Source organism: Chroicocephalus ridibundus, chromosome 6, assembly GCF_963924245.1.
Source record: "Chroicocephalus ridibundus chromosome 6, bChrRid1.1, whole genome shotgun sequence".
NCBI lineage: Eukaryota > Metazoa > Chordata > Aves > Charadriiformes > Laridae > Chroicocephalus > Chroicocephalus ridibundus.
This window is the reverse complement of record NC_086289.1, coordinates 23,227,080-23,253,174: the sequence shown is the minus strand read 5'-3', so window position 1 is coordinate 23,253,174 and position 26,095 is coordinate 23,227,080. Positions and strand designations below refer to the sequence as shown.

At 41.6% G+C, this 26,095-nt stretch overlaps 1 protein-coding gene across 30 annotated transcripts in view; it reads left to right on the top strand.

Annotated features, from left to right (window-relative positions):
* Window positions 1-20,606: 20,606 nt before the first annotated feature.
* Window positions 20,607-26,095, top strand: part of SORBS1 (sorbin and SH3 domain containing 1) — a 174,393-nt gene continuing 168,904 nt past the window's right edge. For 12 of the 30 annotated variants that reach the window (XM_063338915.1, XM_063338908.1, XM_063338911.1 and 9 more), the window contains exon 1: window positions 20,612-20,741. The gene's annotated coding sequence lies outside the window, so the exon portion shown is untranslated. Of the gene's footprint in view, window positions 20,742-26,095 lie in introns of all 30 variants that reach the window. The other 18 variants (XM_063338896.1, XM_063338888.1, XM_063338885.1 and 15 more) reach the window with 6 other exon arrangements.

Below are 26,095 nucleotides of genomic sequence, written 5' to 3'. Positions count from 1 at the left end.
GCTCACAAAAGATCAGTACAATGATCTGTAACTCATCTTCCACATTAAAAGTGCTGAAGTCAGGATTGGTCGTTAAGTAACAACACCAGATACATGCTAGTGGAAGAGTCCTTACCAAGTCACTAATGGTGACTCTTTTTCTTCTTTGAGTTTGTGTTGATTTTTTTTTTTCAGGTAACAGTGTACAGTGTATATATTTCAAGCACAGTGAGCTTGTTTGAAGTGTCTCTTTGAACAGTAACTCTTCACTCAGGCTCTAAACAATCACTTTCTGAAGTCAGATACATGCCCAGAAGCAGAATCTTTGTCTTGCAAAGAAAGAGCTGGTTCTGTAGGTTAGCATAATACTGACTCAAGTCAATGCGACAGTGAGTAGCTCCTAAAACGATAATGCTTGGATAATTGCCCTCAATACATGGTACTAAGGAAGGTGTGAAACATCTCTTTGCCTTCCTAGAAATCTAAGAATATAAATGAATTTTTTTTTCTTTTTTTTTCCTCCTCTTTCTCCACAGCTACACAGAAAAATTGAGTAACGTTTTGCTATATCTTCAATAATACCTAAATGGTCTTTGCAAGTGCTCTCTCCTCTTGATCACTCCCAGATGCAAGTGAAATGCATGGGCTCTGTCGGGACCTAAATAGGCTGAGATCCAGGCTTGCAAATTCGTCCTAGAATGATGTTTATTGGGAACATCACATATAGGCCTCTCAGACAGTAGGTCCTTGGGAACAAACTTTTTCAGTGAACAGCTCCTGGCAAGAGCAAATTTGATACAAAGTAAAGTAAGTAGTCCGAACGTGTCCATGTCTTACCTAAGACTGTATTATTCTCTACAGTTATGTTACTAGTAAGTTAAATGGCATATTCAACGGTTTGTGTCAGAGAGTCAGAGAAAGTAAATTTACTGGGAATGATGGAGTGTTTCTGTCAAAGACTTAGGAAGCAGACATCACCAGAAGCTTGTCTGGTTTTTCTCAACTGTATCAGTTAATTTAGGAAGAAATATTACCTTTGCCTACAAAACTTGTCACAAAGGATTTTACTAGTAACATAAGTTCTAGCTAGGATTCAGTGAGAACTACCCAAATATGGTATGACTGAAAGATACTATCATTTTAAGCAAGGATTAAATGCTGTTGTATCTGATTTCCTGTGCACCTTGTTTCTTAACAATATACTAATATACTTGGCCTTTCACCACTCTTCCAGTGAAAGTTCTTACTATTTTCAGAACGTGGGTGTTCATTATTACTCCTCTTTATTTCTCTCATTGGACAAGATGAGTCACAGAACGGTGCCTTGTGCCCCCATCCCAGAGAAAATTGTTGAATCAACAGGAAATTACGCAGTCTTTTGTACTTGGTCTGATCAGACATAAGAAAGGAGAGATATTATGTCTCATTATTTCCTCTCATTATTTCTCTATTTATGGTGTAAAAAAATCCAACAAGCTTTTTAAGGCAGTATAAGCTGGACACTTAAACCCAAACCAAAAATCATGTTTCATTAGAAAAAATAACAGAATTGGTACCAAAAAAGCCAAAGGAGCAATTTCTTTTTCATTGCTAAGACTTCATCCGCTATTTAATGCAATACCCGATTTCCTGTGCCTCTGTTTTATTCTACCAATACTTATCTCCTTATTTGTCTGCATTTTTCCACTCAGGTACCTTCTGTTGTAAATGGGAGGAACTCCTCTGTCAAACTACCCCCTAACTGTCCTCCAAAAGCCTCTTCAAGGCCTGTCTTTGCTGCACTGCCTACAAATCACTGTCACCTGGCAGTCTTGAGGCTGGAGGCCATCTGTGACCATGGTGACTGCTGATTTATGTGAGCACACCCATCTTCATTGTTATTCATGCCACTTTCTTTCACACGTTTTTCCCTTAGTCACTCAGTTTCTTGTCTTGGGAACATGGAGTGCAAAGAGTCTGGGGTGAGAACTGCCTAAAATAATGAATATAAGGTGCAAAACCAATGTAGAGCTTTGTAAAGAATATGTTGAGAAATAATAATATGTTCAGGGTGCGTATTTGTCAAAAACAAGATTGTATCAAATATAATGACAGAGGAGGACATATCTACCAAAATATGTAGGCCAGAATCACTGATTCAGCCAAAGACTGGAAGAACCTTGGTGACTTAAATCACTCAAAAACTTCACAGTTAGACAAGCCGCCATCTAACTCAGGGTAACCTTCAAGCTTTTCTGAATTTTCTTGTCTTTCATAGCTCTCAAGGTGCACCGAAGCTTTGACATTTTTGGGACGTACCTTCTTTCGTATGGCTAAAACCCCAGCACTGGTGGCTGAGAATGGGGCATGGCACAACAGAGATTTTTCTGGTATATCTGTCCCATGTGGGACTCTGTCCCAGAGACTTCTCAAGGGACACATTAGGCAAGCTTTAAGGCTGCCATGTGTCTCTGGAAAGGGGCCAAACATTTACCCTTTTATAAAACTGTATTAGGGCAAGATAGGAAATATATAAGTGTGAAGCACATAAATCTGTGTAAAGATAGCTTGTTATTTAAATCAGAAAATACATTTTTATTTTTGAAAACCTGTGTCTTGTAAGCAGAAAATAATTTAGTGGTAGTTCAAACATTTCAGAGGAACATGCTATATTCAATAATAGAGGCCCAATCCTGCCATCTCTGAAGCAATAGTAGCGCTCATGTAGTTAGGACAGGATTCCTAAGCTGTTAAGTGAAGATTATTTCTTTTTCATAGCCATAGAGGACACGTAGTCTCTACATTGCCCCTATCCTGTCCTTCTGCATGTTTACATGCCATAGTGGCAATCCAAGATGACTTTGGAGAAAGCTGGCTTATCTATGCCCAGAGCTATGCAGAATCAACCTAGCCTTTTTGATTTATTTTTCAAAGCTCTTCTGCATGGTTTCTGTCTTGATTTTCTTGTCAACATGATTTAGTGCAAATCTCTGGGGATGCCTTGTGCATTATATGAAACCGGTGTTATTGTCTTCGGAGCTGATTCAAGCAAAGAGCTTCTGTTTGTGGAACTGTTTTATGTTACATGCATTAATAACGTCAAACTTCTGAGGGAAAATCTCCTGGAATCTGCCTTTGCAGAGCAATCTCTTCACTCTTCCCTGTAGTCTTAATTTTTCCCTGTTCCTTGCTTCCCCTGCTGAACTGTTTTTGGTTTGAGACTTCGCTGATTAATAGCTTCATGTCAGTGTTCTAATTTGAGCCTGATTTGCCAGCAAGGTGCTGAGCACATTCGGTGAGTCAGTGGGAGTGGCTGGTATTCAGCACTTTTGCAAACCAGGACGCTTACTTCAATGCCTCAGTATGGCTTCAGGAGCCTGATTTAGGCTCCTATTTTTATAAACCAGAATCATGACATCCAAATTATTAACTGATGTGTTCTTTGAATAATTACAGCTAGTATTTTTAAAGAAGATGAAGTCACTTAACCAATTTTTAATGGGATTTGGGTGTCCAGCGCCCTAAGCTTCTCTGAAAATCCTGTCCTGTTTCATTTGTTCAGCATAACTCTGGGCCAGGAGGAATTTCTTTCTTTTATGTGTCAGCTTTGATGAATATGTGTTTGGTTATTCTGCTTGCTTGAAACTGCCATGCCAGTGTAACTGATGAATGCCTTAAAATGAGGGGAGAGTCAAGATGCATAATTACTGTAACTCTGATTTCAGTACATGAGTATACTGAATATGTTTGGGGCTGTAAAGGGCGAACAAGGAGGTAACAATAAGAGTCTCCATGTTAAGCATTTCTCCAAAAGGTCCTGTGAATCTTTGGTCCTACTGAGTCTCTCTTGTTGCATAAATTGACCTAAACTTAGCAAGCTTTTGCAGGTGGTGTCTGAAGTGAGCTGCAAAACAAGACAGCCTTTGATGGGTGTATGAATTTGTATAAGTGTATGAGGAATTGCTCACATAAATCCCTGTGCTGCCACGGTGATTTATTACATGTGCAAACCTCAGAACATCAAAATGGAACTGTAGCTGTGCTGGCTAACATCTGGACCTGGAATGAATTAATACAATATCATAATTCATATAATTCATCATAACACAACTAAAGGAGCTCTGCTCCTGTCACAGAACCAGAGAGCAGCGTATGAGTATTTTATCACCCTAGCAGTGACCTGAGAGTATATAAACAGGTATGTAGTATACTGCTGTTCTATCCATTGTCCTATACATTAGGACATTATTTCTGTGGCGTCATACTCGGATTTAACTAATAAATGCAATCCAGATAGTACTTGGATGAGAGATATCTGGTGGTACTAATTCATGCTTTAACAGGATAATTCTTCCAAAAATAATGTATATGAGTTTTTAAAATTACCCCTCCAGAGCTCTGCACGATGGTTAAGTCAGTAAATAAATACAACTATTTCCACTGGGCTTTGCCTTCTGACAGTGCTTTTTGCCCTGTCACCCAGAGCTTTCCACTTTTTTTCTCTGTCACTCAGACCACTCCCTTGTCAAATTAGACCAAACCTGCACTGTGCCCCAGGAGCCAATGTGTGTCTGTTCTGCCGATAACTAGGGAGACTGATGGGTCTCAGCCTGGGGAGTCTCTTTTCTAAGAATACCCCGTCCCATGTTTATATCTGGGCACTGCCCTCTTGACCCATTTCAGTCGGTATGAAAGCAGTGTTGTCACACAGAGGAGGTAGTACTCAAACTAATGAAAATATGACCCCCATGCAGCACTGTTCTCTATTAGTTACAATTTCAGAGTGGTCTTTCACAAGAGTGTATGTCACTAGAGTTATTGCAATCTATCCTGGCTGAGAGGCAATGAATAATGTCTAACTGGAAAAGGAACAGCTTTCACCTCTTACCTCAAAAACTGGTAAATGAAATACAATTGATTACCACAACTGTTGAATATGTTGAAGGAGCCAAAGAGCTAAAATGATACACCTAATTACAAATGTTAATAGAAACAAAAAATTAGAAGTATTACTTCTATTAGAAGTACTAGAAGTATTACTTCTGCCATTTCCTTTGACTGTTGTTTGGTTTTTTTTTTTATAATATCCTATCCTCTTCTCTATCTGAATTGACCCATGGCCAGATGAATCAAAGCCTCTTTCTCAGTTAAGCATTAGCTGCACAAGGTGAATGAAATACCCTCAAACTTTGGAACTGAATGCCCCAAACTCTGGGACTGGATAGCCTCATCTTTCTTATCACAGCCACTAGCTGAGACAGTGAAGTGGTGTAGGCTGTGATGTATTGAGAAGCTTACTTGTGATATATATTACTAAGACATGTGCTCTGCCTGAGCTTTTCAGGCAGAAAAAAAAAGTGGAAACCCAAGTTGTGTGAAAGCCGCTGGCTTGCTTGCTTGCTTTTTTCAGGTTAGTTGTAGTTTTGCTCCTTAAGAAGGCAGAAGGTTTATGATTCTATCTCTCCTGAGACCCATCTGTGCATTGGACAAGATGAGTCACTGAATGGTGCTTTGTGCCCCCATCCCAGAGAAAATTGTGGAATCAGCAGGAAATTACCCAGTCTTTTGTACTTGGTCTGATCAGACATAAGAAAGGAGAGAGATTTCAAGAACATTTCCTTCTGTTTTGAGGGAGCCCAGAGACTGGTCAGCAACACTTAATGGTTCCTGGAGTAAAGGCCATAGGACTGACTGCTGCTTTCCAGTTCCCATGTTTTTTCTGCAGTCTGAGGTGGCTGGGTGGGATGGCAGTGCTGTAGGGCTGAGCTGCACTGCACTACTAGCGGCACGGCATGCAAACTCAGCAGATGTGAAAACTCGTCTTTTCCACCATCCATACACACAGATAAACATAAAATGGAAAAGGGGCATGGCAGGATGAAAAAGGCCATGGTCAAGACAACTTCAGGACTGCTGATCCCCCACCTTTTGGCCTAGGTTAATATATTCTTTTGTCCTATATTTTCCTTGTAAAGCTGCTAGCATCTTGAGTAACTTCAGATCCCTCTACTCTAACCCTGGAGAAAGGGCCAGTTCTCAAGTATTAACACAAAATACAAAAAAATTACAGAAAAAAAATACAGCAAAAATTTCTATAGGTACATTAATGGTAAGAAGAAGACTAGGGAGAGTGTGGGCCCCCTCAGAAAGGAAATGGGGAAGCTGGTGACAAGTGATATGGAGAAGGCCGAGGTTCTCAACTACTTCTTTTCCTCAGTCTTCACTGGCAAGGGCTCCAGCCACACTCCCAGAGTCACAGAAGACAATGGCAGGGGTTGGACAGAACTGCCCATCGTAAGTGAAGATCAGGTTCGTGACCATCTGATGAACCTGAAAGTGAACAAGTCCATGGGACCTGATGGGATACACCCACGGGTACTGAAGGAAGTGGCGGATGAGGTTACTAAACCTCAGGTTTACTAAAGGTTTACCTGAGATTACTAAATCTCTCTCATCAACATGGCTTCACCAAGGGCAAATCGTGCCTGACAAACCTGGTGGCCTTCTATGAGAAGGTCACAACATCAATGGACAAGGGGAGAGCAACTGATGTCATTTACCTGGACCTGAGCAAAGCCTTTGACGCTGTCCTGCATGACATCCTGGTCTCCAAGCTGATAAAATACGGCTTTGATGGACTGACAATTCAGTGGATAAAGAACTGGCTTGACGGCCGCACCCAAAGAGCGTCTGTCAATGGGTCCATGTCCAAGTGGAGGCCCTCAAGGATCAGTACTGGGACCGGTCTTTTTTAACATCTTCATCAGCAACATGGACAGTGGCATAGAGGGCACTCTCAGCAAGTTTGCCGACAACACCAAGCTGTGTGGGGTGGCTGGCATGCTGGAGGGAAGGGATGCCATCCAGAGGGACCTTGACAGGCTGGAGAGATGGGCCCATGCCAACCTCATGAAGTTCAACAAGACCAAGTGCAAGGTCCTCCATCTGGGTCGGGGCAATCCCAAGCACCAATATAGGCTGGGCAGTGACTGGCTTGAGACCAGCCCTGAAGAAAAGGACTTGGGGGTGCTGGTAGACAAGAGGCTCAACATGAGCCATCAGTGTGCACTAGCGGCCCAGAAAGCCATCGTATCCTGGGCTGCATCAGGAGAAGCGTGGCCAGCAGGTCGAGGGAGGTGATTCTCCCCCTCCACTCCACTCTTGTGAGACCCCACCTGGAGTACTGCGTACAATTCTGGAGCCCCTACTACAAGAGAGATATGGATGTGCTGGAATGTGTCCAGAGAAGGGCCACGAGGATGATCAGAGGGATGGAGCAACTCTCCTATGAGGACAGACTGAGAGAGTTGTGGTTGTTCAGTCTGGAGAAAAGAAGGCTCCGAGGAGACCTTATAGTGGCCTACCAGTATCTTAAGGCGACCTAACAAGAAAGCTGGTGAGGGACTTTTTAGAATGTTGGTTAATGGTAGGACTAGAGGGAATGGATTAAAACTAGAGATGGGACGATTCAGACTGGACGTTAGGAAGTTCTTCACCATGAGGGTGGTGAGACACTGGAACAAGTTGCCCGGAGAGGTGGTGGAAGCCCCATCCCTGGAAGTTTTTAAGGCCAGGCTGGATGGGGCTCTGAGCAACCTGATCTAGTGGGAGATGTCCCTGCCCATGGCAGGGGGGTTGAACTAGATGATCTTTAAGGTCCCTTCCAACCCTAACAATTCTATGATTCTATGATTCTAAAAGTAAGCCTGAATCCTACTTATCTTGTCAGCTATGACATTCATATCACAGCACATATTTCTGTGTATACAGCTCTGTGTTCTTGTACATGTATCTCACATACATTTTGTAGATATTTGTGGGTGAAAGATGCAATCTGCAAAGGAGCATCACAGAACTCTATAGGTTAACGTAAGGAATACTATTTTTCTTACTCCTGCCTTATTTCTTTATCAACTCTTGCCTTATTTCTTTATCAACAGCTGTTTGAAGCTCTCTGTAAAAGTCTAGTAGCCCTACTGCTAGTTTGAGAACTGCCAGGAAGCTGGTGCTTTTATTATGATCTTCCCAGATATGATATTCTTTATTTTTATTTCATTATAGATCCGGGTCATAATATGTTTGTCTAATTTGTTTTTTCTTGCTTCTAGGAGTAGGTGCTATCTCTTAATTTACAGGTAGTTGTGAATGCATTATCAAACTTGAGGGATGCTTCATTCTCCTCCATTCTGTGCCCCTTTCAAAGCTCCCTCCATGACGTAGGCAGTTAGTTCATTTACTTCTCTGCCCCCATTAATTGTTGCCATGTGTACCTTGTTTTGCAGCCAATACTCTGGGCCACTGGTGGCTGTTGAGCAAATGTGGCAGACACACAGGAGTTTCTGGTCACACTTCACAGAGTGAACAGACCACACACAGACACAACCTCCAAAGGCTGAGAAGTCAAAGGCGCCTGTTAATTTAGTACAGAGCAGCTTTTTACAGTCAGAGAGAGAGAGAGGGGGTGGAGCACTTTTGTTTTTGCACAGAAACTGATAACATGGTGATTTATTTTAAAGGGAGATCAGGTCAGAGCTCTGTTGATAATATATCTTTAGGAATCTATTTTAATATGTATCCAGCTTGAGGTTAACCTCATCAGTTTAATTGGAGTTTCATGTGACAGGGATTTGGTCTATTGTTCTTTAAATAAAATATGCTTCACATAGGTGATATAAATCTATTTGCACATTCCAGGATGTGTATAAATAACGTGTAGTTGCTTTGAGCAGTTCAGTTGCTTCCAACATCCAAGTTGCCTAATTGTATGGTTCTTCAAGGTTTGTAATGTGTCTGGCTGCTGCAGCAAAGATGGAACAACAACAAAACACAAAGAAATGTGCAGATGTAGCAATAAAGGAAAAAAAATTCACACAGCATGTAATTAAGGAGTACGATCTACTGTTGATGAATGTCATCGAGGCCAAGGGTTTAGAAAGATTCAAAGTGACACTGGATTTTTATAGGCACCTGCTATAATTACTGTGCCGAAGTGCAATAAAAAACAAATCAGAACTTCTGAAAAGTTCTGGGTTTCATGGTCTGGGTTTCTGAAGTTTGTGACATTTTTAGGTTGTCAGCTAGTAAAGACATTAAAATCTGAAGTTTCTGCTAGACCTTTCCATGGTGCCTGTGGTGACTTGCCTAGAATCTGAGTCCTGGTGTTTTCCCGGTACTAACTATTTATACTTTAACACATCCCGGTTACTTTTTATTTTTGTATGTTTATACTCCTGCCTAAGGATTCCTAAAAGTTAAAGCAATGAATTGTAGTGGATTAAGTTTGTGTAAAAATACGAGAATTAACATGTTATGTAGCATGTCACCAATGCAATTTTGCGATTATTTTCTTTCTCTTTCCTAATAGTAGTAACCCAGATTGGTGTATGTGTAATAAGACATTGTTGTATTTCAGGAATATACACAACTTTATAAATATTTAGAAATGATAGAAAAAGAAATTTACAGAAGTGTGCAGCATAAAATGAATAAGGAAACAAAAAAGTCTTTCCTGATTTTCAGTGCATGCTTTGCATACCCCATTGGGGCCCCCAGGGAAGTGCAATTCAGTGTTGCCAAGTGCTTACTTTTGGAGGGGCCTTTCTCAATGTGCTCTCAATCCATCCATGTTCTGCAGGTGAAGGAAGCTCAGGTGCCAGTAGCATGCGCAAAACCCCATCAGGGCCCTGTTCAGCACATAATGTGTCGGGCCAGCGCTGTTGCTGGCTTGGTGCTAGAGGTTTGGAAAATCTTTTCACTCCCTCTCATCTCCTGCTTCTAGGCTGAGCCTTGAGACTTTTGTCAGCACAAACAGCTCAGCCTACAATCCTGCTGCTGTGACTCAAAGGTACGACAAAACATTTCACAGCATAATCATTAAGTGTGTTGCTGGCATCAGGTTTCAACATGTTCACAAATATTGCTCCATCCGAAATGCTGGCATCAATGGCAGGAGTTGTATCTTGAGGTTGAAAGTTGCTCTTCAGAGTAGCCATTCCTTTTGCCAAGGTGATCCTTTGCATCACATTTTCTTCTAGGAACCTTTGAAGGTTAATTTCTTAAAACCCAATGTAGCAGGGTTTGTGTCATTGACAATAGTCCTTTTAAAACATCTTTCTCTATACCATCTAGTCTAGTAATATCTATTTACGTGAAAAGTGCATTCAGATTAAGTTAACTTCTGACATTTTCTGCTCACCATATACGATATGGCCTCTTTCTGATTCTGCTGCAGTAGTCTCTGTTGCACTGTTGTCCTGCCAAAGACTATATTTGCCTGGTCGGTGAAGGCATGGGATGATTCTGTTGATGTGTACCCAACTCATGGAGGGATGTGTGTCTATTTTTTTTAAGCGCTAGGAATCTAGTGATAGTCTCTCTCTACTCTATGCAGCTAATTTTCCATAGCCAATGAACACTTTTTACAGACACAAGCTGCAAGGAAATAATAGAAATGGATTAAATTTTCCAAGACCACATTCATTACAATCTGTTTATCGTAACAGCTAACATTCAGGCAAATTAAATGCTCAGTGGAAGGCAGAGCAATTTCTTTAATCTCTGTAGCTTCAAGCATTACCAGAAGATGATGTTCACAAAGTAAAATGATTTTTATATAATGCGTTGTGTGGCATGGGAACAAGAATATATATATGTACGTACATACAAACATACATACATATGCGGGTTTTCAAACAAGAATGTACCTGGCAGGCTTATATTTGTCCATACCTTGGACTGTGACTGTGTCCTACTATCAAAATTGCTAGCGAATGTGTCCTTATATCAATAACAGTAAAGTTCTTGTTGAAGAAAAAAACAGAGTACACTCCTTGTACGTAGTGTGATAAAATGGCACATGGCAATGCTATTAAAATGGTTGCTACAGCCAGTAAAGCAGGAGTGGTATGGATGCCGTATCCAAATATATTTATTAAGGCAAGCACTATGACTGATGGTTTTAATGCCTGTTACATTTGCATATATTCCCTTAGTTAATATGCGGAGGACAAAAATCTGTCCCCAAGCTTCCGGGTAATAATGGCAATCAGACTGACTTGGCACAGGAGATTCATCATTGTAGTCCAGCATCTAAATCAGTACCCCCAGGCCTCACCCAGTGGTCCCCAATGTTGTTATCCTCTCGTCACTTCTGCAGTGTGTGTGCCAAATGATACTCAGGCTCTTTTCTATTGTCCATCCCATCAGGGTCTGTCAAGCAAGGTGCCAGCTAAATGAGGAAGCTGCTTATTTGTTAGGAATAGTCTCAAAACAGTCTAAGCACAGTGACAATATTCCAAACACACCACTGAAATACCCCAGTAGTAGCAATCTATGTCACTATTTGACCCAATGGGGTTTCATATTCATAATCTTTAGGTGGGAAGCTCTGTATCTCCCTCCTTCAGCTGCACCATATTACCTGTTTTAAATGTTTATTGATTTATTTGTCATAGATACGGTTTCTTTTGATAAATGATCTCAGACAAAGGCTTTTGTACAGATAGGTTTCTTAAAATACCGTGCAATTCCAAAGGAAAGTGCTAGTTTAGCAACTAAGGGAAGTGCTGGGATTGCAAAATAAAACTGTGATTATTTTAATGACTTGGAGATAATGAAGGGAGTTTTCTGGGTAATTCATAGGTATGACAGGACAGATTTCTATTCTGGAATACAAAAAATGTCTTCATTTGCGTTAAGAGAAATAATTACACCTTGCAGTCAGTGTCCCGCAGTGGAGCGTTTGGTGCACAGGACCTCAGACTGGGGGTCAGAACAGCGGGATTGCTGTCCCAGACCCATAGCTTGGTGTTAGACTGTGTGCCAGTCATTTAATTTTCTGAGTCTCAGAAATGAGGAGCTTTGCTTTCCATCTGAAACTGCTTTGAAAGCTACAGAGGAAAGTTGACTCCCAGATTGCTCATTAAGGGTATCCCAAATTACATAGCAGAAATATTTCTATATGCTTATAAAGCATACGTCATAAAGATGTGGCTCTTTGATCCTTTGTGTTTACGAAATAACACACTGACACTCCCAGAGTGGAGCAGTTTATTCAGCAAACAAATAATAGTGAAAGCCCAGTGGCTCAGGGTATGTCTTTCAGTAATTCTCCATAATTTGTGTGTTTATTTCAAAGAAATGCTAGCACAATGACTTGATATCATCTCAACGCTTCAGAACATTAGGGATTCCATATACACAGCTTACCTCTCACTCATCAGTTTTAAGTCTCAGACTGGGACAGACATAGACTATGTAGCATAACACAAATGTGAGGACTCAAGAGTTTTGGTTGACTAGTTGTGATAACTTTTAAAACAGTACTGCCCCCATTTTTCCTTTTTGCCCCTTAATTGGAATTAAACATCCCGTCGAAGGGGCAGCAGAGCAGGATTTGTGTTCTGTCCTAGGACTTTAATACTGTATCTTTGCTTAAGCCACTTGGTAGATCGGCTGTTGGGAAGCAAGTCCATGTCCAAGGTTTGTGGACAGCACTTAATTTACCTCGGTGGGATAGTGGCTACTTAGAAGACTAGAAAATCCTGATTTTCCAAGTGCGGATTACATTGATAGTTTTGGGAATTGAAAGAGAAAGGGGATGAGTGAACAAGGCATTACACTTAAATCTGCCATGAAGAATACAAAGGCCTAGAAGTAAAGTGGGTACTGAAAGCAGGCTACCCGTGACAGGCTGGGACTCAGCAGGAGTTAACGTTCCCAGCTTCAGTTAAATTGGTCAAAGGACAAATACCTGGAGTACTGCTTTACTCTGTCCCTGGCATTATACAGGTTTCGTGTTAAAAGTTCAACCATTAGGATAAGAGGCTGCCCTGGTGGAAAATGGAGTATTTTGGGAGCTTGGGAATGGAGAAGGACTCTGCAGCTTTAAACAAGTCCCCTAGAGGATATTTTGAGTTGGGCTTTTGAGTGAAGCTTTCCAATTTATTTTAGCTTAAATTTTAAGGTGGAAAGGGGGAGTACTCACACCATATTACTTTATTCTTTGCCAAAAAAAAAATTTGAAAAAAAAAAAAATCTATCTGTGCAGTAGCTGGACTGTGAATATTAGTTCAGTGATGCTCCAAAATGCCTTCAATGTAAAGCAAGATGATTATGATGATGATTTCAACATTTGAGTGTGAAGTTTACCACTATTTATTACGATTCTTTATGCAAGATAGATCTGAACTTAGATCTAATGTTCTGCACAAGCTTAAATCTCTATGATGAATGAGAGATGAAGGAATCTGATTTTTCTAATGCTACTTTTTTCAACCTTAGCTTTGTTTCTGGGTTGTTGAGGTTTTTGTTTCTTTGTTTCTGTTCAGTGTTGCTGTGCTCAGTTCCTTCACACTGCAAATGTTTTAGGCTCGCTGTGGATAGGTACAGATTTCTTTGTGGTTGACAGAAATACAGACAGAAAGCAAATTAAATCCCAGCAGAGAATAAGTGCTTTGCTCCTCTCCCAAATTGCTTTCAAGACTTCAGTTTTACAAGTGAAAATACTGAGAAATAAACCTGGCTGCCAGTGAGGTTTGGTGATGGGCTTTGGTCTAAAGTGTTATAAGCTTAGGTTCTCTTTCTTTATTAATTTCTAAAGATGTTTAGATTCAGCACATCTCTTGGGTTGTTTCTTTACCTATCTTTTGGTTTAAACAGGTATAAAGAAATGCAAAGAAGGCAGAAATCCTAAAAGAACTATCAGAACTTTTCCAGATCTGTTCAGTTCAATTTGCATTTAAAATTAAAAATCAGGCTACAGAAGCTGGATTGGTATTTCATGCAAAGCAATCAGCCTTAAATGAAGGAAATGAAGGAAAAATTCTAACATCTGTACTTTAGCTCTTCCATTTGTCCATGTAAACAGTTAAATCTGTCTCTAAACCTACATTCTTTCAGCAATTTCACTTTTAAATTGTGTCCCTAACAACACAGCTCACCTTCTCCTACAGGTTTTTAAAGTGTTTTCATTTCTTCACTCTCCTTTTCCAGGGTGGACAGGGCAAGAATGGGCAGAAGAGCTCTCTCAGTTCCTTTGCGAGTGGAAGGGAAGGAATTGTCTTGAGCCACAGACTGTTTCTGCTCTTTTAAGGTAGGAATAATATTGAATCTTGGAAAGGGGGATCACAGCAAAGGCAGCCAATCTGGGGAAGATATGTTTACAGCTAGTCATGGACATTGCACAGTATTATTGATTGCTTAGCATTTTCCTCACTGTTTACTTTTGCATTGCACCAGCTTAAGTTTCCAGCTAGATAAAGGTATTTTGCTACCCGTAGAGATAGATGGGAAAAGTCTCCCTACTGATGAAGCTTGCTCCCTAGATCCCTCTTTAGGATGGGATGTCCCTATGGATTCTGAATAAGATGAGAACATATCAGTGAAAGAAAAAATATGTTTAGCATTGCTCAAACTAAAACCTGAAAGACACTTAGACTCTGTTTGTACCTCTTTAATGTTGTTATTATTATTTGCTTATAAACATTCTGTTCTGTTGTCAGAATATTCTTCATAACAAAAAGTTGAAGTAGTCATCATAATGCATTTATGAAAGTATTCCAGGTTCATAAATTTTTACTATTTGTATGGAAAACCTTATTCTAAGTATTATCTATATCTTATTGGGGAATACAACATTACCTGTTAAAATGCTGAGCTGTGTTTCACTAACAAAGATGGCTTAATGTTCTCTGTGTGTACACATATATATGTGCGTATATACATTTATAGATGTGAATAACCCTGCATAACCTGTCAAAGAGGAATCAGTCGTTGAAATGGTTTAATGATTAATTAGGCCATGCAGAAACATATGCCCCCCCAACCCTGTCACAACTGCACAGCAAAACGCTCCCTTTGAGGCAGCATGGATTTCTTGCACATATGGTCTGCGATAGACTCAGACTTGAGACCAAAACTTTCTTGACTTTCTGCATTAGGGACAGGGAACATGTCTGTGGACGCTGGTATGTGTGGCAGCCCCTACTTGAATTGAAGGGGCTGGAAATATGGGCAATGTGATAGAGTGGACAAGTGTTTTGTACAGGGCTGCGTGTAGCAGTTGCAAAGCTGGAAACAAAGCCAGGACTCTGAATAATTACGCCTATACATCCTTCTCCATACCACCCTGTCTACCAGACAGACAGAAGGAATAGGCTGTAATGATGGAAGACAGAGAAGGAAAAGTCAAACTTTATCTCTGCACAGAAGAAAACTCTCTTAGCTTGCAGAGCCTGCTTGTTCCCTTTACATAGTTCCCAGCAACAGAAGTGTTAAACTAGCATTCAGAGCCCTCATTCCTCCTGGGATTCAGAATATAACAACAGATGCTAAGGTTATCTTTGTCCTATTTCTCTAGAGCAAGCACAATCAGAATGCTGCTTTCTTCCCTTTTTACTGTCAATACCAACAAGAATCACAGTTCTTTACAGTATATTATGAAGAATAAAGGTAGTGGGACTCTCTAGAGAGTCTGAAATGGTTTAAAAGTAATTCAGAGTCTTTTGAGGGCAAATAAGGGCTGCTCATTGAATGAGTTAAAACCTTTTTTTCTAAAGGATTTCCAGAAGACAACGCTGTCTTGACCCCTCCCATATCAGCTGGAAGCCTGCAGTGTTTACCACAGACAAGGCTGAAAACTGTGACACAAAGTCTCTGAGCTGTTCAAGATCACCTCGTAGCTCAACCTTTCCACAGTGTAATTTCTCTGTTTCCCCTGTTTGTCTGTGTAAAGGTGGTATAAATCACCATAATCCTGGTTTAATAATTTGTAATGATTCTGATGCAAAAACAAGGCAGTGTTGCCTAGTGGATACATGATGAAATCAGGACTAAGAAAACCTGGCCTCTCTTCTCTGCTCTGCCACTGGATGTGGGGTGACCATGGTCATATTGCCATTCTTTGCCCCAATTTCTCCATCGGCAATTTGTTCACTTTGCATTTGCTCACCGTGATACGAATGGTGATCTGTGATGTAAATAGGGTGGATTCTGGCTTTTAGGTTTTTTTCTGTATTTTTGGCTCTCATCCTTGACAGCTTTGTTTTTCATGCCATCGTTTCCACACTGCACTTTTCATACAAGACTAAATGGGAGAGGACTCCTTCCTTGATGGTTGCTCATGTGCATTAGCCAAGGTACACTGTCGACAGAAAAAGCAGGGTGGTGAAGATCCAGGCCATTCATCCTGACAGCAGAAACAAATGTGTCTCACTTTTGCCCTGATATTTACTCAAGCAGAAAACAAAACAATAGAGATGGGAAAAGATCTGAAAGAGCTGTCACAGTACAAGCGCACCATGCCAATAATTTGAAGGATTAAGGACCCCAAGCCATATGTACGGACACAATAGCTGGGGCCATCCTGTTCACTGGGTTCATGGATTAGAGGGATGTTTCATATGATTCTGGTTTTCTTTTCAACTCTGGTTGAACAAACATAGCCTGTGTGCTTGCAAATCCTGTGTTAGCAATGCAAAAAGTCAATACAATTTCCCTTTCACTACAGTCTATGATTTTGCCTTTGGAAAATGTTGCAGTTGCTCTGTCTGGATGCCTTCACAGAATCAGCATGACTTTGTGTCTGGTTTAAATAGTGTGCTGGTGAATGGTGGGAGCCCAGAAGAGGGGCCTGGGGTCAGTATACCTGCATTGAGGCTGTGACACTGAGAGGCTGACCTGAGTTACAACACTTGGTTTGCTTGTCTAAGCTGCTGCCTTATGAAGTGGGATAGGTCACCCTCGAAGTGCACTTTTGCTCAGACTATGGCTATGGAAACGGCAGGGTTTGGGATCAGTGGTGTCACAGATTTTGTTTTTAAAAAATTTATTCTACTAATAAAAAAATGGTGTTGCTTTAGTGCTGTGGAAGTTTATCTGGGTTTGAGTTGAGCCAGGATTTTTCTTCCTTTCACATCACTAGCATGCTGCTAGCAAGGTCTGTCTCATCCAGTTCCTGTGCCACCTCACGCAGGGGATCCCCATTGCAGCACTAACCGGCAGCAGTGGGCCTGTTTGTGCAAAGCCTTAATGTGTACTTCCTTTGACATAATCTAGAAGCATGGTTTGGGAATTTCCTGGTCAATATGATAACTCTCATCATCATGAAATATCACAGAAGTCCCACAAACTTCAGGAAGTTAGGAGTATTTGTGCCTATATATTTATTACATATGAACGTTTGTCATTAAGAATCTACCAAGTTACACGGTTTGTGGGAGCAGAGAAAAATTTCAAGGGAGCTATCACAGCTCCTGGAACCAGGATGTGGACTCAAATGCTAGCTATCTAGTGAAGCGTCACTTTTTTTTGTAAACTCACAGTTCAAAATTTCAGTGGAAAGGGGGTGTGGAAGCAAACATGCAGTGTGGCCAAAGTCTTTCTAGTAAGAAGGGTTCCGCTATACTTTTGAATGCTTTTTGTCTGTGTTGCCCCATAATCCATTTATCTCTGTTTTCTCATACCAGTTATTTAGCCATTACATTTATCTTGTTCCAGTGAGGGTATTTAGATTAGCATTAAAATTCCAAAGCACCTGGGTAATGTCTCAGGGTTTTAAGTGTGGTGCAGTCCTTGTATTTGCACACAGGAAAAACCCTTTAAAAAGAAGGATGCCTGTCAATTGATATTACTGTGAAGGCTATTAGTTGTTCTTACAGGCCTCTACCTGAAGTATTGGCAGTGTTAGTTTCCTCCTTGTACTTGTCTTCGAGAGCCACCGTTCAAGAGAAAAATAGAGTTCAGTCCTTGCTGTCTGGGGCAGTTTGCTGAGGATGCAGTCTCAGTGGGGAATATCCATTCATTCAGCCTGAGCTGCCTCTGCATTGGATTCAAAGCAGTAACTTTGTGATGAAAGATTTGCTCCCTCTGGTAACATAGCTCCTCGCAGGAAGGGCTGAGTTCACTTCCTAACGAAATGATTGGCCCTGCCACATACTTGTGTTCAGGCTCTCATGTTCATGTGTCATCTTAGACTGACTGTTACATTACTACCTTGGCTGCTAGTAACATAACAGTCAATTACATGCATTTTTTTAAATACAGCAGGGGCACAAGCAGGAAGGCAGGCTTCCTGCTTTTGAGTGGAGCAGGAAGATGGGGCATTTCAGAAGACAAATGTTTGCTATTTACAAAATGCTTAGCAGATGAGCATCTGTAAAGTCACCTGCTGGCAGCAGTAAGGTACAAAGCCCTCTTCTGTTACAAGGGAAATGCTGGCATCTCACAGATAGCCCGAGTATGGTTTGATGGCTTTTTTATCTGTATGAGCTAAATGGCGCAGGCTTGTTTTTTGAGCATTTTTTGAAAGATGCCTGCTCTTATTTAGGTGGATGTTCAGAAAAACTCGATAGGTTTTGGAAATTGGGTCATGTATGTAAGTATTCTTTCACTGAAAATCATAATTTCTCCATGGTTTGACTTGCAGTTGCTTGCTGTTGTGGGTGGAACTAATTTGGTGGCTGTGTAAATGCTAAGCTTATATCATAACAGACCTGACTCCTCTGTTGCACGCAGAAAAGACCTCCATTTGTGCATTCCCTGTGACCCCATCAACTCATTTGTAGTGCTGTACAGGGACCATAAGCAGCTGTATAATCTTTCTAAGGATAGCAGGAGTGGTACTTTAACAGTGCAGATAAAAAGTGTAGTCCAGGACTTCTTGCACTGAGAGGCACTAACGCAGTGGAAGGGCACAGCCAGCTTTGCTTTGTGCTACTGGTCGACCTGCCTGATCGATGAACCTGTCCCACTAAGCACCTGTCTGCCTTCCCCATGCAAGGGCCTGGAACAGAACAGCTATTCTAGATCGGTGGATTGACATTCCACGGTCCAGGGATGAACCAGCAAATCCCCAATCTACTTAAATTAAAGGTACTCAAGCTGGTCCTTAGAAGCACTGCTTCAAGAGCAGAGACAGGCAAACAACTCCTACAGACCCTGAACAGGTCAGGAGAGATCAAGGCTACGGTGATTAACTGTCTGTCTACCTACATTGATCCCTGGCTCTGCCTCTTTTGCATGGAGATGTATACACACACACGCACACATTTTGCACTTCAGTAAGTCTCTAAATTGAAAATGAGCATTTCAGCTGTATAGGTTAACCCCAGGTATTGCTTTCCGTTATTCTCACAGAATGCTATTCTTATGGTGCAATGAGTCTTTATTTTTTTGGGGGTGGGAATATCAGTGAATAAAATGTCAACCTTTTTTTTTCGCCTTGATAGTACTCAGCCTGGGTAATATGAGGTTTCATGCCTAAGCGGGTTCAATGGTTTTGGCAGGATGCCACAAATTTTATTGCCCTTCTCTCCGTTGGATGAGAGAGAAACAGACAGGTGTGGCAAGAGCACTTGCCATACCATTTATTTTCTGCGCAAGCTGGATTTCAGACTTGAGATTCCCTGGCTGTCCATTCTGCTCTGAGATGACAGTCACGTTCCACTCTCCTGGGGATTGCAAGAAGCAGAGGGCTGCTCGGCATCACCGCCACGAACTTCCGGTCCCCATCTGGAAGGCAGCTAGCCTGCCTTTTGTACACATTCATCTCTCTGAAATGACGGAGGTTTTTCCAGCTGCCCTTGTGAGGTTAGTGTGCTTTTAGAGGGAGCAAAGTTTGGTGCTAAACTTCCTTTGAGTCTTCTGGCAATTGTAGCCAAACTATGTTTGATCTTTTCTCAAACCGATTTACGGATAGAGATCTAAGTAATTTCTTTCGGCAATTGGTTTGAATTATTTGGTGATATTTTTGATTTGTGGGCAGTATTTAAGTAAAGACAAATAAACTAGATTCCTCTGGCTGTCAATATGTTAAAGACAAAAAGAACTTTGAAGGTGAAAAAGAAAGAAAATAGAACTGTAACTGCTGAAGACAAAAAAAAGAACACGAGATGTCAGGACAGCCGGAGAAGGATGAAATTCTATGTCCACTGTGTTTCTTCCTTACACAAAGGCAGCACAGTCAGGCCTTATGTGGGTTGGTGCCTTTATGTGTTTTGTGCATACGCTCTTGAGCATGGACTGGCTTTCCCTCACTTTCACAGAGCACCTGAGCTAATTCAGGAGCGGTGCCCTAAGCATCAATGAAACCTAAATGGTAATATTAATCCCATGCACTGCAGGGTGAATGAGGCAGGGATTTGTTAGGGATTTCCCCTCTCTTCTATTCGATCTTTTTTTCACAGATGAAGCATTCGGTGATTGATCAGTGTCATCTCTTCCCCCTTCCTTCATCTCTTCCTCCTTTTTTCTCCCCGTGATTTGTATTACACACAATCAATACAACGATGGCTGCATTGAAAAATCCCTTCATTTCCCGCTCGCTAAGCCTCGTACCTATCCGAACCGACAAAGGGCTCTCCCAGCCCTCAACCCTCAGCAGATTTCACCACCGCGGGAGCCAGCACCGACCGACACAAGCAACAGGTCGGGCGAGGGGCTGCCGCATCCCCCCGCCCCGGGGCCGCCGCTCCGCTCCCGCCTTCCTCAGGGCTGGCTTTGGGTGGTGGTTTTTTTTTTATCCCCCCCCCCCCCCCCCCCCGCGATTGGGAAGCGCAGGCCCTTCTTTCTCTTTTTTCCCGTTGCGCCGGTGGAAAGGGCTCGCTGGGTGCCGGCGCCGAGCGGGTGGTTGGCGGGCGGGGGGCGGGTCCCGGCGGCGGCGCCGCCTGCCGGGGGAGCGGCGGCCGCACGGCCCGGGCCAGCGGGGCGGCGGGGCTGCGGCGTCCCGGCCGGGCGGGCAGGCAGGCGGGGAGGGAGGCTGCCGCTGCCGCCGCTGCCTCTCCAAGGTAAGCTCCTCTGCGCGTTTAACTTTTCGGAGCAGCCGGGGCTTTCGCAGACCCTGGCAGCTTGGTCAGTCCCACCCCTCTCTGTAATGAAAATCGCCTTGGCTCCATTTTATTCTTGGGATTATTTATACCCATAAGGACTAGGTGTTCTTTAAAGGGCCATTATGCTGTGGGATATTAGCGCCTCTTTCTCTCTCTCTCTTTTTTTTTTTTCTGATATCTGGAGATGCGGTTGGTGTTACACCACAATTTTTGCAAGCCTTTATTCAAGCCTTGTTATTTGCGGGGAAAATACGTTGCAGATGCAGGGAAGTAGATTTGGGAACGAGTTTCTCGTGCTTGTAAATAGAAATGTTATTTTTCTGTCAGTGGGAAGGGGGAGCATAATGCAACATTGCTTTTAAAATTAGAGGGAATGCACACGGGCGTTTTCTGTGTGCCTCCGGACTCGGCAAACTGAGTGAATCTGGTATGGGGAGTCTGTATCTCCTTGTCCCGAGAGAGCTAAACCCAGGATGTATGCATTACAGTTGTTCATTCATCAGCAGCTGCAGATAATGCAATTACCAAGTCAGCAGCGCATGGATGCTGCCCTGCGTGTGACATGCTGAGAAGACTCTACTTTAGGAAGCCAACACTTGCTGTAGTTTGGATAAAGCAGAAGCTGGGAATGGCAGGGTATGAAACTGTTGTGTCTTTAAGTGAAGAGCCTACTGGTTAGTCTCCATCACTCTGTCGTTTCTGAGGACTTTTATTTTGTGTGCTTCTATGCAGAGGTGTAAATACCTTTTGCCATCTGTTCATAAGAAATTTAGGAGTAAAAAATAATTTGCAATAGCTTCAGGTATCACTGGTGCCTGATGAATGGTAGATGGTTTAGATGTCTGAGAATTCACAGTAGTTTTAATTAAATCCTATCACAGAAGGGGCTTCATTTAGGTCTCAGTTTTTTATTTGCATATCAGATTCTGCAGCCCTGGTATGGCTGCCTCTCTCCTAAGGTGTCTGGAAAGGAAGAAAAAAAAAAATCACCAGCGTGATTACCATGGACACAACTATCCCTTATTTATTTATTAGGCTATTAGGGTAATGAAGAAAAGCCATGCCTGCCCTGCTGTGCAGATCTCATTTCAGCAAAACTGCCTGTGCTCCTGCTGTTACCCGTGTTTGATTTTTAACCAGTTAAGCGCCCTATGCTTGTGTCAGTGCCGTGGTTGCTACACCTCCACGTATGGGTACTCATCATAGTCCCCCAAATCAAGGGTATTAGAGTGGAGCCCAGATGATTGTTGGTGGGACTTGTTCTAAGCAGAATGCGCTCTTTGCTCTTCTACGCAAAGATCAGGGTTTGCTTACTTGTAGTTGCTGCTTCTTTATTCTGCCTGGTACTGCTGCTGGTCTGGGGCAATATTTGGTACGTTAGTGTTTCATTTTTATGGATTATGCTACTGAAAGATTGTTCTCTCTTGTATTAGTTGCTGCCACGTCATAAAAAGAAACAGTTATCTGTCCCAGACAGCTTCTCTACCTAGAAGGTACGGGAGGGCAAGGGGAGGTTTAGCTTGCTCAAGGTTACTAGGAGAATTAGTATCTCTTGACTTCTAAAGGCTGGACCATGTTGGTTCTGCTGCACATATAGACATACAGAAAATATGTATGTGTCACATTAGCGTCCCTAATGGCTCCCATTTCTTTTATGCTCCCCTTTTCTTGTTCAGTAAGTATATTTATTATCTTTAAATATGAGTAGTTATTTTTAAAGATAATCCTGTTCTATAAAGCCATATTGATTGATAATACTGTAAAAATACGTAAGTAGTGATATTTAGGCAGTCAAAGCACAGCAAGTGTGCCTTCTTTGAAATATATCAGATTTTTTGTAAACATAAACAGAAGCGCACACATACAGACAAGCTCATGCCTAAACTGTCTACAAGAAGAAAGAAAGAGCACCTAGTAAATTTCATGTGCCCAGAAGGCTAACCTAAAAGACAGGAAGGTAAGAATAGAGTGCTTCATGTAAATATTATTTGCAGTTTACTTTTTCTTCAATATGTAAGTGATTCAGAGAGTACAAATGTAAGGATTCCTCCAAAGGAAGGTCATGTGATAAACAGGTCTCTTCTTGTGTTTTCTGTTTGTAGGGGAGGGAAAATATTTGGGGGGGCGGGAAAGGAGAGCTCAGAGAAACTTCGAAGCACTCTGCAAATGTTGAATTACAAGTTTACAGGTTTTGCAAAGGTAGAATCTGGGGAAGAAACAGGAATGTTAAACCTTCGTGCAAATTACATGTCCTATTTTTAAGAATGTGCTCTCTGTATGTGTACTTGGGTGCATGCATGTGTGTGCAGACACTCCGGTTGCTGTTAAGATATGGCAGCAGATGTTGGTCACAGAATCTATTTATTCTGATGTGTTACTGTATACAATGTGCTAATTAATTGATGAAACTACTACAGAATGCTTTGTCTCAATGGCATCCTGCAGCAGAGAGCTACAGTGGTTAATTATCTGTTTCTCTGATAACAACTGAAACTTTTTCAGTTTTCTGGTCTTTAGCTTCACTAAATGCTTCTTTGGTCTCTTATAGAACAGGGCAGATGGGGGTAGCAAAGCAGTGCTGCTCATGTTTTTGTTTGTTTTGTTTTGAGCAAAGACTGTAGTATATATATCTCCTAAGATGGATGAACAATCGTCGTGTTTCTCTCTTTGCTGAGTCCTTTGCAGTAAGCCAAAGAGGTTCTGTTGGTCAGATCCTGAAGTCTCCAATCCCTTCCATAATCCCATTAACTTCTGTGGAGCTATATATGTGAATGAGCATTACGGAATTAGGTTGTACAGTGTGTGTTGTTTGTGGTGCAAGTGTTAAGGCAGGGTCAGCACTTTCATTGCTTAGTGTAATTTATATCAGAGCAGAGGCTACCTATAGGATTATGGAAACTACTCTTGCGCCTTTAAAAGCAGACAAGATGTTTTTAGCAGAGAAGCTTTTTTTTTTTTTTTTTTTTTTTTTTTTGGTGAGATTTTTGCTTTGGATTTATTCAGCATTGGGAAATGCACTGGCAGCAAGGATAATGTTCAGTGTTCTTTGAAAATTGTTTTTAATTCAGGCTTTTGAAGTTCCCAGTCATGGGTATGTTGTTTTATTCTTTGCTCTTACTGTGTAAAAGAATATGCTGGGGCTTTTACATGCTGCTTGGGATTTCTGAAGTAGGAGCCTAACAGAAAGCCTGGGTTTTCAACAATGCTGGCTACCCAGATGCGTCCCTTCACTTTTTCTGTGGTGATTTGCACTTAGTCTGTATATCCAAATAGGAATTTATGAACCTGACCTTCGACTTCACTCTGATTTCAGCCTCTGTTCCTGTGTAGACTGTACTGTGACCATTCAACATGCCACAATGTAAGCAGGTTTTGGACTGACTTGGTATTTGGATCAGTTAGAGGAGAGGGTTTGGGAAGTGATGATGCTATGTCTTCTCACTCAGCTAAGACAGTGCTTATCCAAGCATGGCAGTGAAGGCAAATGTGCTACTGGAGGTGTCTTTCAAAGAAGGTGTCGTACTGATGCCATGTGTGCTTGGGTTCTTTAGCACTCTGCAGTTCTTTTCGCATGAAAATTGATCCATGCGAAACTGCAGCTCAGGTAGTGATGGTCGGCCACTCTGTAATAACTCTGCTAACTAGATACGTTTATGCTTCGTTCTCCTTGTTGTGTGTGGTTGCTGAGTGTTGCTAAAACAGACGCTATGTGCCATCCCGGAGAGGAATGCCATTTAAATTCTAGAAGGAATAATACCCTTATATATGTCTTCTCATGGTCTCACTAAGATGTCATGAAGCATGATTAAGTAATTTTGGATCCCTGCATCATAGATGCCGTTCGTTGGAATGTGTTTAGAAAAACAAATATGTGAGAATAATTAGGTAGAAAAACTGGTTTGTGAGGTGCTTCTCAGATCAGATACTTCATATCTGAATTTGGGTGTGTGAATGCCTGTATGTCAGTCAGTTTTTTTTATTCTCTCTCTTTCTTCCTTTACTTTTACACCTGTCTAATGCGTACAATGTAAAACTGGGTGTTTGGGTTTCATACCCATTCACAATAAGAGGAGATGATCTGGATTGATTTTTAGGCAAGTTTGTTCCATGTCCTGTGTGAAGTCTCTCTAGCAGCAGAATTGCAGTGTAGCACTAAATCTGCTTTTTATCTACGGATGCCAGCATAGGCAGACAACTCTGCCATCACTTTATAGCTGAAGGAAATGAGATGTGGAGAGGTGAAGCAGCTTCCACAAGAAATTATCTTTTATATCCATAGCCAATCTTGTGACAGTTTATTGATGTTTGCCCTCTTCATAAACAATAAAAACTTTGAAGTGAGTGTCCTTATCACAGAAAGCAAACTGTTGCTAAAATTATTCTTTGTTAGGAAGACTTCTGAAATAATTCCACTTCCTCTGTCCTGAGAACCAAGAGAAGATTATTCAGTACTGTAACGGCTGGGGGCTTTCAATGCCTCCATCAAAATGGGAAAACAGGAAATTGCAGCATGCATGAAAACGTAGTTTGCCTACAGGTTTGATTTATAACTATTCTGGTCTTTCAAAGAATCAATTATTTACATAATATGAATGAAATATGCCCCAAGACAGGAAGCCTATTCTGGTTTTGAATAAACGCCGCAACACTCATTCACACAAGAAGCAGAAGTTATATTTTTCCTAGAGCAAGATGAACGCAATTCGGATGAAGATGACCGTGTGGAGAGGGTGGCCGATAACAGAATATGAGTCCATTTTTATTTGTTTCTATGTCTGTATTGATCCTAGCACGTAAAGGTCAAAAGTAGCAGTTGTTCAGTTATTATTATGAGTTTTGTGAGTTTCAGCCCACTTTCCAGCACCTGCAGCGTTGCTGTTACAAGAGATACCAGTGGTGCCCTTGCAGGAAGGCAAGCTTAATGGCCCTCACAGTCAAATGCCTTTTATAATCATAGGCATGGTTCTCTGAGTCAAGCAGGGCCAGTTAGTCATGTGAGACCCTAAGAGAGAAAGGCCAGATTTAGGAACTGTGCACTTGGAATTTTGCCCAGCGACGTCAATAGCAGTAATAACATGTAAGATAGTGTTAGCCCTTACTTAGCTCAAGCCCACAGTTTAGAAGAGCTAAGAAAAAGCAATGAGATCTGCATTGGGCCAGAATCTTATTTGATCTAATGTGGAATTATAGCTGTCATTATCCCTCAAAAATATTGAGATCAATTTATCTGAGAGCTTACACAGCATTTATGGTAAACAATGACAGATTTGCAAAACTGTTGCAGTCTAGGTGCTTTTACATGTATGCATTTA